Raw genomic sequence first — 19,419 nt, forward strand, 5'->3', positions numbered from 1 at the left:
CCTCTGCCCTCAAAACCATAGAATCAATGGCTTTAGCCTTGTTTTTGTACTAATTCCTATGATTTGGGTGCCTTTCAGGTCAGGCATGCTTAGATATATTTTCCCCAGTTTTGTGTACTGTCTGAGCTAGATATTATGCTGTACTTTATGGCAGAACTACTTTTTAAATACAAATTTATGATGCCTAATTACAAATGTGCAGTGTTAATTGAGCAGGTTTAAGGTCTATACTTTTGCTCACTTCTTTATTTCTCAGCCAGGTTTGAAAAACATTCCTTCGTAGCAGTCAAGGGATTAATTTTTAAAGACTCCACTACCAGGCTTATTAATACCAAGCAAATATGCACTGTGAGTTTGCAGCGAACATTCAAGTCAATGGTGCTAATTGTCCTGTGGTTATGGAGAACATGAAGCTGCTAATCAGATCTGAAGTATATTTAGGTCCCTAGCCAGCTTTGATTCTTTGAAGGGAAAAAAAAAGAAAATGAAAAAAACAAAACCCACTGCCAAAGAAAACCCCAAACCAGACCAAAACAAAAAAAGGCAAAAAAAATCCTACAAAAACCAACAAAAAACACCAAAAGACTCTAAGTAAAGATTTGGCTGTTTGTTGAGTTGAGAAAACTTTTGGAAGTCTTCATTTCTTTGCAACTTGTGTCTTCTTTTGCTCCATATCACTGTAACTTATTTCTTAACATTGTGCATATTATGAGAATTGTTTCATAAATGCTGCAAATAAATTGAATATATATGTATATATATATTACTCTCTTTAAAATTACTATGACTGATTTATTATTATTATATGCACACTGAGGAGGGAGACACAAAGGCCACAAGGAATCAAGGACATATTATGTTGCTACAAAAAAACCAAAGAAAACAAAGAATTTCTAATAAAAAAAAAAGACTGATTATATTTTTATCAGGAAACACAAGCAAAATCTATAAATATAAAGTCTTTTCAGCTATTCCAGTTAGCCTATATTTGCCTTGTGAAATAATGCAAGACGCTACAGGCAACAGCCACAATGTACAAAGTAAAAGCAAAGACTATGAGAAAGTAGCATTAAGAGATTTTGGAAATGACAGCTATCTGTCCTAAGAAGAACACAATGTGTGAATGTCCATTTATCATTTATAGAAACTGAAACACCTGAGAAATGAAATCCTACTTGAGATATGCACAAATAGTTGCAGGCACTAAAATTATTTCTCAAAGTAACACAGTACAATGATCATCTTAAAGACTACAAAATTAACAGTATGCCAAAAATGTTGAAGGTAAATTTGAGGAGCAATAGCTATTGGAAGCTGACAACAAATACAAGATTTATGTATAAGCAAACCTTATTTTGGAAGGTTATGTTATATGCCAGAATGTCAAAAATTACAAAGCACAGATCTGAATTTGCTGAGAGCCTCCCATTTAATTTTAGGGAGTAAGATGACGGGGTATTGTGTTTTAACACTAACACTGTGGATCTATAGGGATTAATCTTAAAATCTGGTTTTGCATGGTTTTCCTTCTATAATGCCATTATCAGAATGCTGGAAAAAAAAGCAGATTCATTTTTCTTTTTAGCAAAACATAAAGCTTTGAGGAAAAAACATTTCCTTTTGCAACTTCTCTGCCATGTGATGAGCATTTTAAATAAGCACCAAAAAGCAAACAGGGAAAAACATCCAGACACATCTGAAATTAAGCCTTGCATGAGTCATTATTAACTGTGAGAAAAAGAAAAAGAGGAAAGCAGAATCAAGCCTAGAATATGAAGCATGCACCAGTTGTTATTTCTGTTTATCAAAATCCAAGCTTTCCATAAATATAATTTTCCAAACTGATACCATTAAGAAAGACATATTCATATGCTTTTAGGATCCTAATTTGAACTAAGAATATATTTTAGAAATTTAATGAAATAAATTGTTGTACCAATAAAAGTTAATATAGGCATATTCCCTCTCTTCATTACAAAGGGAGTTTGAATTATGACTTTTGGCTTAGTCAAAAGAAATGAGTATTACCTTAGTAATCTTTTTACGAAGAAAAGAATCACAAAATAATAATTAAAACATCATTCTAGTTTAGATTCTCTTGAAGAACTTTGAAAATCTAAAGGGAAAAATATGAGTCAGTAGTTACAGATAAAATTTTCTCTTGTTTTTGGATAGCAATGACCATGCTAATATATTGAAAAAAAAGCCTTCAGTGATTAGAAAATATATAGATAAAGAAATTCACTGTCTTAACATTTCAGGAAAAATCAGAATTGATTCTAGAGGGAACACAATTGTTAAAAGACTTATATTTACTTATGAATGTGTTGATTTCAATGGAAGTTGATTTGAAACAGAAATTAACATTCTAAGTACAAGGAAGATAAGCAGGAGGTAGATGAAAATGCAATAAATTATCCAAATCAGGAAATGAATTAGAAAATGAGACATTAATGATTTCCCATCTAGTAGATAATCAGTTGTTTCAGTGACACCTGCAAAAATAAAGTCTGATGGGAACTGGATCTAGCAAACATGTATTCCATATAGTCCTAATATTTCATGTTTGGTTTGAGAGACATGCTGATTATTTATTGCTCATATGCGTCTTCACTTAGTTCTACAGAAAATACGTATTTTTACATCAGCAGCAGGGAGAACCTGTAATTAAACCTGTAATTAAAAATATTAAGTTTAACTATCAAAAGGTACAGAGCAGAAAAGTGATGTCAACTACTTTCAGTTTTTGTCCTTTGTTCCTGACTCTACTTAGAAGGCAAGTTAAAAAAAAATAGAGGACAAATCCCTCCTTGCACTGTACATACCTCTGAGAAAATTGATATCACTTGATATTATTTAGAATGCATTTCCCTTTTATTTTAAATTTTCTCAGTCTTTCTTTTGCTTTTAATTTTACTTTGGTATTTAAGTTTTCTGTGTTCATGGTGTTTCAACATATCATCACAGAATATAAAACAGTTGCCCCATAAAGCAAAGCTGAATGTAAACTTTTTATTTATTTATTTAGGCATTGTACCAAAGAAAAACACACAGCCTTTCATTTTAATAGTTGACATTTAACATGTACTTTATCAGGCTGCAGTCGCTAGTGAGTACCCAAGAGTAACCGCAGAATCAATTTCTTTTGATTGTTTAAATTTTAAAAAATATTGTGCATAACACATCCATGCAAAGAAAGATAATTAAATTTCATAGATTTTGAGGCTGAATGCCCCTTCATTTAGTGACTTAAGGCCAGCTGTAGAGCCACCGTTCTTCCAGACTGCAAAGCTGAAGGTTCTCCCATATATCTTTACCTCAATAATATGTGGTGACATTTAAATTTTTCTGCTATATTTTCTTACTACTGGAAACATTGATATCAGCTGAATATTGTAGGATACAAATAATCTGATAAGTTTGAATAAAATGAGGAATATGTCTAAAGTGTTGTGTAAACCATTATTGTTTTGAATACTTTATTTTGATCTGAAATAAGGTTATTAAATTCCATAAACATGCATTTAAAATCCAATAGCACACTGTATCTCTACCGTAGCAATTTTACTTGGGAATAGAATTTAGAAGATTGCAGTACTCTTTGGAAACAGATGAAGTCATGAGTAATGCTCAGGACAACAAAGGATAATGCAGTGGCATTTCATTCGGCAGATACTTCTGCAAAACATTGGAGAAATCTTGCCATCTTTTAAATTGTAGAGGCATTTGACATTGATTTTAATGCTGTTATGATTTCAGTTGATGCTCTTAAAACATGAAAAAAGACCATGTGTTCTTGAACTAAAAGTCAGTATAAAAGATAAAGAATCAGAGGGTATGAAAACAGTTTTTATCTTGCCAATATTCAGTGTAAGGTAATTGGCTTTCACCCATGAGAAACTAATGGTAGGTAGAGAGAAAGAGATCTGTGGAGAGAAGAAGGAAATAAATTTAATGAGGTGTGCAACTAAAGAGAAGGTATTTTAATCCACTAACCGAAGCATGACTTCCAAATAGCAGGCATAAAAAAGGAGCTGAAAACAAAGAACACTTGGACATACTTATCCTCCAAAACAAACCATGCAAAAGTGTGAGCATCATTTAATGGAACTTGTAAACATTTTGAGTCACTATTCTGCTGCATTAAGAATAGACTAGCTGCAGTTCAAGAGGAAGAGAAACTAAAAGAGAAAACATATATTTATATAATAAGTGATTATATTAAGTTTTATGCTGAATTTGCTGATGATACTAAATTTCTAATAATTACCTTGAGGGTGAAGAGACTGTGCAGAGAGACCTGGACAGACTGGAGGGCTGAGCAATCATCAACTATAAGAAGTTTAATAAAAACAAGTGCTGGATTCTGAACTGGGATGTTGCAACTCTGGATGTACAGACAGACTGGGGAATGGGAGGCTGGAAAGCAGTGCCATGGAAAGGGACCTGGGGGTCCTGGTTGATGGCAAGTTGGAAATGAGCCAGCAGTGCCCAGGCAGCCAGGAGGGTCAACCCTGATCCCGCACAGCATCACCAGCTGGGCAAGGGAGAGGATTGTCCTGCTCTGCTCGAGTGCCGTGGGCAGTTTTGGGTTGCACAATATAAAAATTACATTAAAGTACTGGAGAGTGTCCAAAGGAAGACAATGAGAAAGGTGGGAGGCCTTGAGGGGAAGCTTTATGAGGGGCAACTGAGGTCACTTGGTCTGTTGAGCCTGGTGAAAAGGAGACTGAAGGCAGACCTCATTGTAGTTACAATTTCCTTGTGAGGGGAAGAGGAAAGGCAGGTACAAATCTTTTCTCTGTGGTTACCAAGGGAAGAGCCTGAAGTTGTATCATGGAAGGTTTAGGGCAGATATCAGGAAAAGGTTTCTCACCCAGAGAGTGACAGGGAACTGGAACATGCTTCCCAGCAGCACCAGCCTGGCAGATACTCCTCTAGAGATTGCTCAGCACACTGCTGGCTACCTTCAACATGGGGACAAAAAATTCTTGGTTTGTATTTAAGCAGAGAGCCTGAGTTTTGCAATAATCATGTGTTCAAGACTTTTTTCATGATGATGATTGATAACAACAAAAAAAATTTCTAATTCATCTACAACGAGATAACTCTGTGAACTTGAACACAGAGCATGATGCTACACTACATGACCAGAATTTTTAATCTGTTGTTGATGAAATTGATGCCTTATAAATGTTTTCCAAAAATAAGATGGCCTTGCCCATCTCTCTTTTTAAATTTAGACAGTAATTTAATCCATTGCAATTTTTTTAGAAAAGGCTATTGACCAAAAACCACAGCTTGAAATTTCAAAATATAGTCCTTAAATCTGAAAGCATATTTTTAACTTTTTAGGGTGTCTTCCTCTGTTGGTATATTTTTCTCTCAGTTGAAAAAATTACTCATTTCTAATCCTTTGATGCTCATCTTGTCTGGTAAAAAGTAAGTTAAAAAAAATGCTTTATTTTTATTACTATTTTTTTTCCAGATAAAATCTCCTATATTTATAGCCATGCATTTGGAGGTACTCTTAATTTTGGTGATTTCTTTAAAATCTACTTGAAAGTTACTTTTATTAATCACTCTGGTTATTTTGTTGATATTCTGATGTTCATTAAAATTCACAAAATCTTCATTCAATTGCCAGAAATGGAGAAACACAAAGAGAAATTCACACTGAATTTATGCTATCATTCAAACAAATACCCACTGTTAATCAGAAAAAGTTTACATTGAGAAAGATATTAAGAGTATTGAAGGATTCTAGCCTGAACTGAAAGTCTAAGAAAAGTAAATAATATACTTAGATTTGCATCACTATAGATAAATACTAAACTCAGATTTTTCAGGTTGTAAATTTAAAAGACCATTTGAATTTGACATATTCCTGCTTGGATCCACATTTTGTAACTGATCCCTCACAAGCTCCTTACAATAAATGTGACAATTTTTTTCGTCCCTTTTCCTCTTCAGGCCATGTCTTTTGCCATCATACTATATTGGCAAGCAGATTATCAATAATATTTAAACTCAGTTCTGTCAAGAAGATGGAAAGAATAATCAGGAGTCATATCCATGCAACTAAATAACTTTTCTATTATTCCTAAAAGTCTATAAGTTATCTGGATATATCTGGCATAGATATGCCAAATTGCTGCAACTTTTTCTGATTAAAATGAAGAATTATGATTAATTTTAAAATTTTTTCACAGTTCAATAAAACCCTCAAAAACAATTACATAAACTCCCATTTAAAATCTATTGTTATGAGTAATTTAGTCCTTTAGAAGGCCTCCTGCTGTACAAATTAATTGCTGTTTCAAATATATTTTCTTTAAAGTGCATACTAGTCTGATTTGTGGGGTGTAGCAATTTGAAATCCAGAAAGCTAGAGAGGTATGTAGTAAAAAATTAAAGTACTATTAACATACAGAAATTTTAATTTTCTACTTTTCTATTCTGGTCTTGTAAAAAAAACTCTGATAAATCTGCACAATACTACAAGAAAACATAAAAAAGGAATTAATAATTATTTGAGAAAAAAAACCAAGTATGTATTTTTAATTGATGTCTTCTTGAAAGTATGTTTATTTCCACTGTTCTATCAGAAATTTTTGTCACACAACAGATGAAGAGACTACACACACTCACTCAGCAGATTTTTTTTTTATCAGGAAAAAGGGATTCCAGGCCCATTCTTTCATTCCAGTGTTTGGGAATCCAGACAAAAGCAAATAGTCAAAAATGCTAAATAGTACTAATGACTTAGTATACAAATATGAAAATAACACTTGTAATCAAAGTCAATGTTTTTCATTTGACAGGAAAAGAGCTTTTAGTTGTCTCAATGGGTTCTGATCATATTTTGTCTCAGGAGGATGTACTAATTATGCATTTTACCACCATTCATTTGAGCTAGAAAATAATTTATCTAAATTGCTGTATTTCCATCTCTGGCCTTCCAAATAACATGCAAAGGCATGTGATGTTGCTAGATATTCCTCTTTTGAACAGCTTCAAGGCAAAGGTTATATCTGCCACATAAAATTTGCTGTCATCTTTAGAGCACTCATCAGTTCAGGCTTCACATGTGTTTGTTTTTTCAGGCTCTGCTGTTGCTGCACTCCTCTCTGCAGTGCAGCAGCTGTACCCTGGGGTTCAGCCAGCATGATGCTGCACAACCTCTGCCTGGCTCCTTTCAAGGACAAATATGTTATGAATACTAAAACTTGTATTGCCCCCATTTTCTACTTCATATACCTTTCCTGCAACACTTGAACAAAGAATGTGAGAAACTATTCCAGTGTCTGTTTATAAAAATAAGTTACTGCTTCTCTCTTTAGCCCCACTGTTCTATCAATCAACATAAAAATATTTCTCAATACACTCTTGTGTCAGTACTGTCCCATCAAAGAACTGTGAGAAGTCTAATTCAATTGAAATGAGCCAAGAAAAGGATACACTGTATCTAGAAACTACGCAATATATTTAAAAAGCTTTGAAAATCTCTCTTTTTTTTTGCCAGGGTCCTGCAGCAAGTTCTATGAGAGTATGAAGTGAACAATGTTTCCTGCGTTCAGGGTCACTAAAGGAATTAATTTAAAATTAAAAAGGTTCAATCACAACTGTAATTCAGAGAGAGATGGTCACTTCCACTGTCACATTAAAGCAATTTATACTGCATAGTTCACGTAAGCCTACATTTAATATTACCCTCAGAACAGGTTGCACAGTGTTAATCAAATTTGTAAGTCAGATTTTTATTGAACGAGCTTTGCTGCACAACCTGTAACAAACCGACTTCTATAACTTAGTTTTTGCTTACTGAAAAAACATGATGAAGTAATGACTCCTGAATTTGTGCAGTCCACAATTTCCACAATTCCATTACCTGGAGTGATACTATGTATGAGAGGGTGCCTAGGAGACCTATCATGAAAGTTTGTTTTTTTTCTAACAGTTAGTATTTAATCTGATGGTCAAGAAGACCTGGACAATAAAAATTCATTCCAATGAAGACGTGTTAGTTCAGGAAATGAAAGCCTAATATGCTCCAGAATAGATAAATTAAATAAACCCACCCTGTTAGGTGACTAAGAATTCATCTCACATTTTTCTGGGGAAATATGACATTTGATTTTTTATATGTTTCTGAGGGAGAATTTGAATTTAGCATAGAATCCAGAATCACCAGAAGCACAGAGTGACCATATGGCAACAAAATAGTAAATGTGTTTATATGGTAATTCTTGGAAACATTCATTTTGAACTGAAAATTTGTACTTTTTTCCTTTATTCTTTTTTTCATTTTTTTTTCTCTTGGAAGAATGAAGGATGATTTCTCTATTCTCCTTGATACAGAAGAATGCTCTTTTTAAATATCAAGTGCCTCTTCCTTTTCAAACTGGAATACATCAGCATTGCTCTAGTGTTCATCATTCTCTCAGAGAAGCCATTAGGAAAACTTCAACATGCTGAAGTTTTTCTTAAACAACAACAACCACAACAAAAACCATTCACATTCTTTTCTTGAAAACCTGTGAACACTTCTAACTCTCCAGTTGTAGATCCTGATGGTACTGTTACCTTTGAGGATATGTACAATTTCTACACTGCCTGGTCCTTTGACAATTTACTCCAGTGAGGAAAGTCAGCAGCACTCTGCCTTCTATGTCTATTATTTTCAGAGCAAATTCTTGATATCCTCAAGGTCTTTTCATTACAGACTCTCTGCTGCTCCCTCTTCCTGCAGTAGATAGTGCAAAAAATTGCCTGATTAAAACATGTGAACTATGACCATCCAATAACTCCTCAAGAAACTTTAAAAAATCCTTAGAAATTCTCGCTATCCTAACCACACCTTAGGGAGATTCTGAAAAATTGTTTTCAATTCTCAGAGTATCTTTTACTGCTGTTCTTTTCCACCTTTCTTTCTCTCCTCACACCACTCATGTAGACACATTTTTTCAAGAGTTCTGTCAATATTTCCACGTCACATATTTTTCAGAAGAAAAAAAGGGTAGATTCCAATCACTACTTTTGTGCCATTTACCAGAGAAGCACATTAAAATGCATTAACCATTTTTTCCATGATAATAGAATTCTGCAGTTGAGTTTGTACATTGCTACTGTCTCATCTCTGTCTCCTCTGAAAACTGGCACAATATTATTGCCTTACGTGTAAAGAACTTAGCAAACATTTAACAGGGCTCAAGTCTAAGGCTGCTATTCTGATCCAATTTTAAGATGAACTCTCTACAGATTACTTTTTTTCCCTGAGAATACAGGAAATATAAAGTAATTTCGAAGGTACACAGTCACAGAAATTGTTCAACTATCCTTACAAGTATGTTATTGCTTCTATCCTCAACCTGAGCAACATGTGGTTCTTTCGCATGGCACTAGAAGCACCATCTGCCTAACTATAATCAAATTATTGTAAACTATTATTAGTGCAATACTATACAAAATTCTCATCATCTCAATAGCAGAAACTTTTACTTTCTTTCTGATTATTTTTCCCATTCATTGTATAAAATGAAGACAGAGAATTCTTTTATTGTTCTTAAATTAACTACTCTCTCCCTCCCTCTTCCTCACTTAGTCTCTTGTTCCAGTAAAGAACGTGTATCTTCCTATTGTGTGAAGGTTATTTTAGATTTAAAAAAAAAATAATCTAATCTTTATTTCCAACAGGTTTTGATATTTTCAATAATCCTTGAAAGACAGTGTTCAAAGATAAAGTATGATTATTTTTCTAAGCAAAAATTAAATCAGTTTTTTCTCATATCTTCCAATATATTTAGGCACTTTATACTTTTGTTGCTCTCTTTGATTTCAGAAATTGGATTTTTTTTAAACTGTTGACCGGAGAATATAAATTTTCTCATATGAAGTGTTTGCATATGATTGCAAAATACAGATGGCAGTGGCAACGCATGGAAAGATCCTGCAAAAAACCCTCCCATTTATTGTTTAAAATACACTGTTCAGTAATTAAAACACAGCGGTAGGGCAGAGTAATGTTCATGAATGCAATGTAAAAATTAAATAAATGAAGAAACAACACTTGGAATGTTGTTATATGCATGCTTTATGTTGTCAGCAATATGACATGACTAAAGTAAATGACCCAAAGGGGAAAGCAATTGTTGCAGTAAAGAACAATAAGGAAGACAAGTTTTCACTAGCCTAAACTGAGCAGAGAAAATGCTGATCTAATGACACAGGCATAAAAATAGTTGTATGAACACTGGAGCATGAAAGCCAGTGAAGAAGTTTAAACAGTGTTGTGCTGCTATTTTTGTCAAATGTTTAGAAAGATAGTACCATAATTTGTAAATATACAGTAAATACTCTTGTTTCCTCTTCATTTATGGTAAACAGCAGCAGAATCCTTTCCCTAAAAATCTTTTTCCAATACATTTAAATAGTGGAAATACTTTGAGAAATTGTCTTGAAAGATGCAGCTCTCTTTCAAGAGATACACTCAAGAGAAATATTAGTGTGGATTTTACAATAGTGAGGTCTTTGACCCTGGTCTTCACAGGTTCTCAAGTAAATAGGCATTTCCCTTAAAAGATGAAAATATTGCAATTTTTCCAATAATTCTCAGGATTCTGGAAGTAACTTTGAAAGTTAGAACACGTCCAGATTGAATCCAATACTTAGACAAGAAAAAGCTGCAGGTAGAATTTCTTTATCTAAAGTATATCTTATATTAAAAGTGTATAAGAAAAACCAAAAAACCAAAGAAAAAAAAAAAACGCAAAAACAAAAAAAGCCAAAAACAAGAAGCCAGAATTACTAAAATACAAAAAAGTGAAATTCATACATCTTTCTCACTCAAACCCCAAGATGTAGCCTTGGTGGAAGATCATGTCAGGGAATATTTAGGCAAACTTGGCATACACAAGTCCATGTGCCCTGATGGGGTGCAGCTATGAGTGCTGAGGAAGCTGGCTGGTGACATTACAAGACCACTGTCACTCATCTGTGATGTCCACCAGCTTTCTCTGCAGTCATGTATGCATCCCCTCAAGGCCTATGAACTTGTGGATGTCAGCTTTATCTAGGTGTTTGTTTTGGGATGATTTATGATGTTTATTCTATTACCTGATCATCTGCTTTATGCCCAAAATTGCTTGCTGTATCTTTTAGGTGTGGCTGGGGGAAAGGAGAGATTTAAGCTCTTTGGCAGCTTTCCCAAAACCTCACTCTCCAGGCTTCAGGGATGTGGTGCAATCTGAATTGTCCTTGGTTTTGTTAACCTAGTCCAGGCAAGAATTTTTTTTTCTTTCCTGTTTTTTTTTTTCTTTCCATCAGCAATTCTTCTGCAATTTTTTGAGGTGGCAGCTTGTTAGTCCAAGACCAGAGAAAACAGGACCTGCAGCAGAGGGGTCGGTCAGGATCAGCAGGAGAGAGACCACTCCGTTCCGTCCCCAAACCTCGAGAAAGCCAAACCATGGAGCAAAAGCACACCCAGAGGTTCTAGCCCAGCTGCTTCATCTTCTGTGGAGAGGAGGTTGATGCCAGAGACTTACCAGATTTTCATCTGTTGCCCGAAGTGCTGCATGAAACTCCTGTTTGGGTTGGTTTTTTTTTTCCCTGAGATAGACGCTGGTGTCATCTTCCAGCATATGGCATGAGCCAGTTTTTTTTTCCCTGGAATTCTGGGGTTTTGTTCTGGTGTGCGTGGGCATAAGGTTTAATATCTGACAGTTTAATATCTAGCATTTAATTACTTTTTTGCCCCTTGCCTTGTGGGTGTTCTGTTAATAAACTATGTTGGGATTTTTTTTCACTTTCATCATTAGTATTAATCTCCTATTGGTGGAAAGGGAGTGTTGGAACCCTTTTAGAGGAGACAACCCCTTCCAGAGTGTCTTCTCCTAAATTTGTTTCTAAACTGAGACAGTGTTCTCTAATGAGGTTCAGTATTATATGACCTGATACAACACAGGGAAACATTTGACAGAAATGGTCCAAGGAACAGCAGGACACAATTAGAGAACAATGCAGTGCAGCCATCAGGCATACTGTGATTTATAATTCTTTCACAGAGCAGACCTTCTGCCAATTTTTGTATGTCACAACTGTATCTGCATTAAACCATACTAGTCACTGCAGAGTATCACCACTTTAGCTAAAAGAAGAAACAAGTTAGTTTTGAAGTGTCTTGCTTATTTTCTTTTGGCGATGCTTCATATGTTATTTAAATATTGTGAAGAAAGATGTCCTTTACAAAACAAAAATGTACTGTCGTGGACCACAAATAGGAGACATTTTGTGTATCATCTTGAAATCTAAATAGAGAGCTGGGAGAAGGGCAAGAAATGTGTTGTTTGTTTCCTACAGTAAGACAAGAAAAAGGGAAATCATTAAGTTGTCATTGGCAATAAAGAAAAGGGACTATTCTGTGAGACTGAGCATATATCAGATAAAGACGTGTCCTTTCCCTCCCTAACAGGCCAGGTTATCAGTCAGAGTGACTTAACAGCCCTTTTCTATGCAGTCCTGCAGAATGACAATTTAGAAAAGATGTTCTTGCAAGTGAACCTCAAGCACTCTTTCCTCCTTTCCCCTGAAGCTTACTAAGCCTTTTTTAATGTTAAGGCACTGACTTTTTATCTCCAAACTCCAGGCAAAGTACTAAATTCATGTTTTGCACTATATCCTTCTCAATGAATTCCAAATAACTACATTGCTTCTTGCCCAGGGATCGACTGCTTCATCCTAGGATAAAATGCATTTCAGCACTGTCAAATGCCCCTCTCCTTTAAGTACTATCTCCATCAGAAGAGACACGAAAAATAAAAACAAGACACAATTGGCAGGGCAAGATTTTACCTTCACAATCATATAAATTATATGCCTATATGTACAAACAAGAGGGTCTCAACAAAACACAAATGTAAAAATAGAGCATACAAGAGATGGATGCAGGGACATGAGTTAGGATAAATATAAAGATATTTTCAAAGCTTGCAGGGATTAGGTTAGAAGAGACAGTGTGACTCAGGGACTAATAAAGGGGACAATAGGTTAAAGATCTTTATTCATGACCTGGGTGATGATCAAGGCTGTGGATGATTCAAAACTTTAGGGAGCTGTTCATGCACCATGCTTGTGCTGCCATTCAGGTGGGCAATTCAGACCCTGCAGCAGTACGTGCTGGAGTACAACAGGCTGGAATTCAGCCTTGAAGGAAATCAGGATCTGGGAAGACTACAAATTTAACATGTTCCAGTGATGTTTCCAGAAGCAAGAAGGTCAACAGCATTTGGAACTGCGCTACAAGAGTACTGTCAGCTAGTCAAGGGTAAGTGACTGTTCCAGTTTACTGATAAGGTCACACCTAGAGTTCTGGGTCCATTCCTGGACTTCACAGCATGAAAAAAAAAATATGGACACACTGGAATGTGTCTCGTAAGGGACCATAAAAATTGTTAAAGCGCTGCATGAGAGGCTGAAAGGGATGGGACTGCTCTGTCTGCAGAGGATGAACCTTGGAGAGCTAGAGAGGGAGAAGAAGGAAATAAAGAGATGATAAGGCATTACAGTAATTTTATTCCTTGCTTTTCTGCTTTTCTCATTTTGGGAGTAAAATCTAAAACCCAAACCAAACAAACCAAAGTAACAAACCAAAAAAACCCTCATCAAGGATGGAACCCTATTACCTTTAAGGTGATCTTGACTAGGAGAATAGAAAAAACTTCTACCAGTCTCCATGAAGAAAAAGAAATAAAAAATCAGACAGCAAACAACGTGCCCTTTGTAAGTGTAAGGAAAGTTGAAAATAAAAAAAAATTTGGGGAAAAAAATGACTTAAAAATAATCTTAAACAAAACATTTGTTTGCTACTGTCTCCAGTGAAAAGATGAGGTAACATACTGCCAGGTCCAGAAGCGCACTTTCCCCTTCAACAAGATTATCTTGCTGGACTCAGGGTCAGCTTGATGATTAAAGTTGTTGCAAAAAGCCAGAAAAAACCTCAGTGGGGGCTCAGCTCTGCTGCTTTTAAGCTGATGTCTTTGTTCCTGTCTCCCACCTGAACTATCTGTTACAGAGAAATAAGAAGGGACTCATCTGCAAAGCAAAGGGAGACAGGCACACAGAACCCCCTCACAACCAGCAGGACAGTGACCCACATGGACACAGTCCACAGTGCCTGAGCAAGGAAAATGTTTCTGAGACAATATGCAGACATGCAGGATGAGCAATCACTTAGAAATATCAAAGTAAGAAGAAAAGATCAAAATTTAAAAGTAAATCAAGCCTTCAGAATAGGATCAAAGATGTATAGAAGCATTTGAAGTGCCAAAGCAGGCGCAGTGCAGCTTACAGGAGATCTTGCAGCAGGTCCCAAGCAAAGGTGGTGGAAGGGAACATCTGCTGAGGCTTCTTCCAGTGCTCCACAGCAGCTCTTTCTACATGCCAACCTGGCAGTCAGCTAAATTGCTAGAAGGAGGGAAGTGAACTCCAGATCCTGACACATAACATAGGAATTCGATTAAGGTAATGATTCTTCAGTCAAGGAGAGAATTCTCCAAGAAAACATATTCTAACTCTCTGAGGGCAAAATGTAGACAGCTGAGCAGGATTTGATGAGACCAACTCAAAACCAAATACAAGCAAGTTTAGTTGTTTTCTTTGTCTCCAAGGAAGAAATAGAAGACGACATATTTTAGGCTGCTCTTCCATTTTTATTTATTCCGTTTTACTCATTTGGGGTTAATTGCTAGTCTGCCCTTCACTGCGCAAGAAGAAGCATTTGTATCTCTTTATATCAAAATCTAAATCCATCATAACTGAGTAGGGTTAAGATCCTGGAGAGACATCTAGGCAGCCATGAAACACTACCAAACTTCAATCAATTTTCTTGATGGGCAGTTGTTAATCTTGTGCTGAATATTCCTGATTATGTAAAAATAGGTATTTTTGACCATAAAGATACATGATGACTAATTAGGATTGAAAATTATTCTGTTAATCAAAATCCTGTTAACCTTATTCTCACTACTCTTACTTGTATTTCAGGTTCAATGACAGCAGCCACTGGATGTGGTTTAGATGTATTTGCAACCTTACATTTGTAAGTTTCTCTGTAGTAAGTACATTAAAATATGTATTTACAAATGTATTGAAATATGTTACCATCTGACCTCTTTGTTAGGTAATTTCTGCTCTATTAGGCAGGCGATTCTATTTTAAAGATGACGGGCATGTTACATTTTTTTGGGGCTATTTTTCCTGTTGTTTGATTTGTTTTGGTTATGGCTTTTTTATTTGTTTTAGTTTTGGTGGTTTTTTTGCTAGTGAACTTCTGAGGAAAATTTAAACTGCCCTAAATCAGAAAAATTATGAATATGACTCCAAGAAGTAAAAAAATCAGTGAGTACTTGCAATGAAGCATGACAGAGGATAGGTTTCTCCTGTGTCATTTAGAGCCTTCTCTGCTAAACAGGACACATAATTTCCTGCATTAGGAAATACACTGAGACTCTGTGCACATTATCTTTTTGCTTCACTACTAGTGTGGCATTCACATGTAAAACCCTGACTTCAACAGTAGGCAATTCAGGGTCATGTTTCCCTGGGCTTTCTCTTTGAAAGCTAGAGAAATAAACTCAAATTCTGTTTTAAAGAATTAAATTGGTTTATAGTTTCTGTTTAGGTCCTCTAAATTTTATTTGACATACACTGGAAAAATAATATATCCTATTCAAATTGATGATAAAATACAGAGCTCAGTTCTGAGTATTAGCTGTGTTTTGTCAGCTTCTCTTGCTCTTTGTGCCTGGAGCATTTTCTATTGTCTGCATTGTTCAATAGATAAATATTTGAATATTGAGAGTTTAAGTATTGCATGACAGGAATATCAGAGGCTAAAGTTAAATCTTTTTGATAGGCCTGTTTGCCAGAATTTGAAACCCCAACAAAAAAAATCTTTTAGGGTATCTGTTTTTTCCATGGATATAGGCAAAATTCTGTGGGCCTAATTCAATGACAAATTGCAATAAATACTTCACAGAAACATGGGGAGAGATATTATTTGTGCTATAGCACTAATTACATTTTGGTCCTCCTTGTACAGTAAGTACATTTTCAACTTAAAATCATCATTTAGACTGTTCTATGTATGCATTGTACAGTGCATAGCATTTTGACTACCATTACTGCAGTGCCACTAATGATAATACAAGATAAGGAAATTTAAATAATTTTCCTCCATAGAAATTTTCTTCTGAAATTTAATGTTTATACATTACCAAGAAGAAACTATGATATACATTTTAGAAACAGAAAAAGTTGAACAGTGACAGCTGCGCAGTCTATAAACACATTGCTTTTAAGAATTTGTTGTGAAAAGGTATGAAAATGTACATAATACAATGCTCAAAACAAAATAATAGTTCTTATCAAGCTCCAAATAACAAGCATTTAATCAAAATACATAATTCTTTGACAACACAGCCCATAATAGGGGAGAATTGAGTGTGTGCAGGCAAATGTCATCAATGACTCAAGATGACATAGGACACAGTCTAAGAGTGAATACTACTGCAGGAAAAGACACATTCAAAATTCCTGGCAAACTCAACATTTGTACTATTGCATTTGTCCTTTCAAATTTTTCCCAGCTTGGTCCTTCTAAGACTTGCAGGACAATGTTACTTAGCAAAATGTTACTGAAAGACCCTCCATCTTTTGACCCTTAATGAAAATTAAGGATCAGAAGTTTACAATTTTCTGAGGTTGCTGCACGATGTTTTGTGTTAGGCAAAGGTCTTTCAATGTGTGTCTCTAGCACTGGGGAGCTGGTGTTGTATATAATAACAGCACATTTAATTTGCTTATATTTTGCAAAACTTCAGTATCAAGAACAATAAAACTACAGAATACGGGTTGTGAGAAAAATTATGTAGTTGGCAGTCCCACCATAATCTGTGGCAGTTGCTAGAGGCAGGTCTCAGATTTTATAACAACCTGTTGCTCCTCAGAACTTAGGTCTGTGTGACTTTGAAGCTCAGCTTTGTTTAAATTAGGTTAACTACTGCAGAATTTTTTTCTTCCCCAGATAATTTCTTTGACTTACCTTTTTACAGGGCAAGCTTAGTTTTATAAGTATAGTAGCATCCATAGCTATTTTGTTTAGACTTAGGTATTTTTGATCACGCCAGGATGATGCAAGATAGCTCAAGAGAGCCTAGAGAATTGGACACCTAGGAGGCTCCAAAATCTGGGCATGGGATACCAAGAGATGGGACAAAGACTGACATGAAGAGAGAGAATTTAATTCTTGCCCTTTAACAACATTCTGAACTTGAAAAAAACAAACAAACAAACAAACAAAATTCAGTTGTCATGCTGGGAACTTCAGTCAGTAGCTGAAGGTCTTACTGGTAGATTAAATGTATCCTAGTAATGTATATAGGTTACTCTGTCTGTATGTAAGTCACTTTCAGACTTCACTATTACCAGTGTTTTACGGAAGAGAAGCTACTTCCAATGAGAATTAGGTCTCCATGCAAATATTTAATTTCTGAAGCTACAGGCCCTACAGCAACTGTAAATTTTCATGAAGATCCTTTTATTTTTAAATACAGTAATTATTTTTTCTGTGTTTTACCAAAAAGCTCAGAGAAATTTAATTGTATTGTTCTGGGACTCAGGAATTTTTACATAGGTGAATTCAACAATTGCCTGCATTTTTAATGTCTAAGAAAATCTTGACCTAGGCTAACTCTACCAAACAGTGTTTCTACAACATTCAGAAATCATTACAAACATTCCAAGAAGTAGATTAGATGTAGATATGATGTTCAGAGGAAGAAAAAAATGTAGGTGTTTGCTGAGGAAGAAAAACCCCTAGGTGTTTGGTTATGAGCTTTTCCATTTCAGCAGGCTTTGAGAATAGCACAGCCTATTTCATTCACTAACATCAGTGAGGCCCTTTGAAGGTTCTGAATTCTGTAAAAAAGATCAATTTCTGTTGTATTAAATAGATCATATACTGACATCAATTTAAAGTAGGTGTGGTAGATTCCCAGAGAAGTGCTCAAAATCTTGGAGTGCATGACCTTTACAGAGAGAAGGCAAACGTAGTCCTAGAAATGTTACATATTTGGTTTGCATCCTATTTTAGTGAATTATTTGTCTGACCAAGAAAACAATGATATTATAAATATTAACAGTGATGACAACAAAAAATTTCATTTAAATTGGTTTGCACTTTTATAACAATGATCACCCTGAAGTTCACTAAAGCATTCAGATAGAAAATAAGGTATATTGTGATTTATGGACATGCATTATATTATACCATGTTTATATGCATAACTTTCATGGCTGAAGTCAAAATCTTTAATAAATGGATATTTACCTTCTCTAATTCACCAGCACATTTACCAAAACTGAATTAAGTATCTCTAAAACTTAAATACTATCTTCTATATCTTAAAATAGAAAAAAAAAAAAAAGAGTCTAACAGTTTCCTATTCAATGAAGAAAAGGACCACAGTGGGTCATCTGGTCCAATCTCCCTGCTCAGGCAAGGTCATCCTAGAGCATGGGGCGCAGGATTGTGTCCAGAGAGTTCTTGAATATCTCCACTTAGAAAGACTCTACAACCTCTCAGGGCAACCTCTTCCAGTGCTCTATCATCCTCACAATAAAGAAGTTTTTCTTCATGTTCAGGTGCAACTTCCTGTTCATTAGTTTCTGCCCATTGTCTCTTGTCCTATCACTTAGCATCACTGAGGAATAATGACAAACGCTATATAGAACACAAAGAATTAAATATCATTATCTTACTTATCTCTCAGCACTTGTACCTTGGCTTCTTTCCTAAGCTTGCACTTCCAGATCTGAAAGAGAATTTTTCTAAGGAAATATGAAATAAAATTGACACAATCTATCCTCAGTATTCTTGTATTTACATTTGAGAATTTGAAACAAGTTTTTTTCCCCTCATCTGTCAAAAAAATTCTTTTCTTAAGCATCAGTAAAAATGAATAATACTTTAGTTTTCTACACTGCATATGCAGTGCCTAATTTCCAGTCTGTGAGTGGCCTGAGAACTTTAAGCATGTGTTAAAGCTTGGCAGAACTTGAAACCTGAAGGATGCACTCAGCAACAGTACAATCAATAGAATCTGTGTTTATGTGCAATGTAGAAAGCCCATTTAATTCTTTCCTGTGAAAGGTGTAAAATGTTGAATCCTGACTTTTTATTTTCTTTGAGGGAATTTATCAAAGGAATATCTATGAATAGGCAAATCTGCTACTTGTTATTAGATGTTCACAAGATGTAGTCTCATGAAGCTGCATATTCAATATTCTGACTTTCCTTTGATCATTGGATAGAGAAGAACTACCTTGATTATTTTTAGAATCATTCTGTAGGAACCACATATA

Source organism: Melospiza georgiana, chromosome 1 (genome assembly GCF_028018845.1).
Source record: "Melospiza georgiana isolate bMelGeo1 chromosome 1, bMelGeo1.pri, whole genome shotgun sequence".
NCBI lineage: Eukaryota > Metazoa > Chordata > Aves > Passeriformes > Passerellidae > Melospiza > Melospiza georgiana.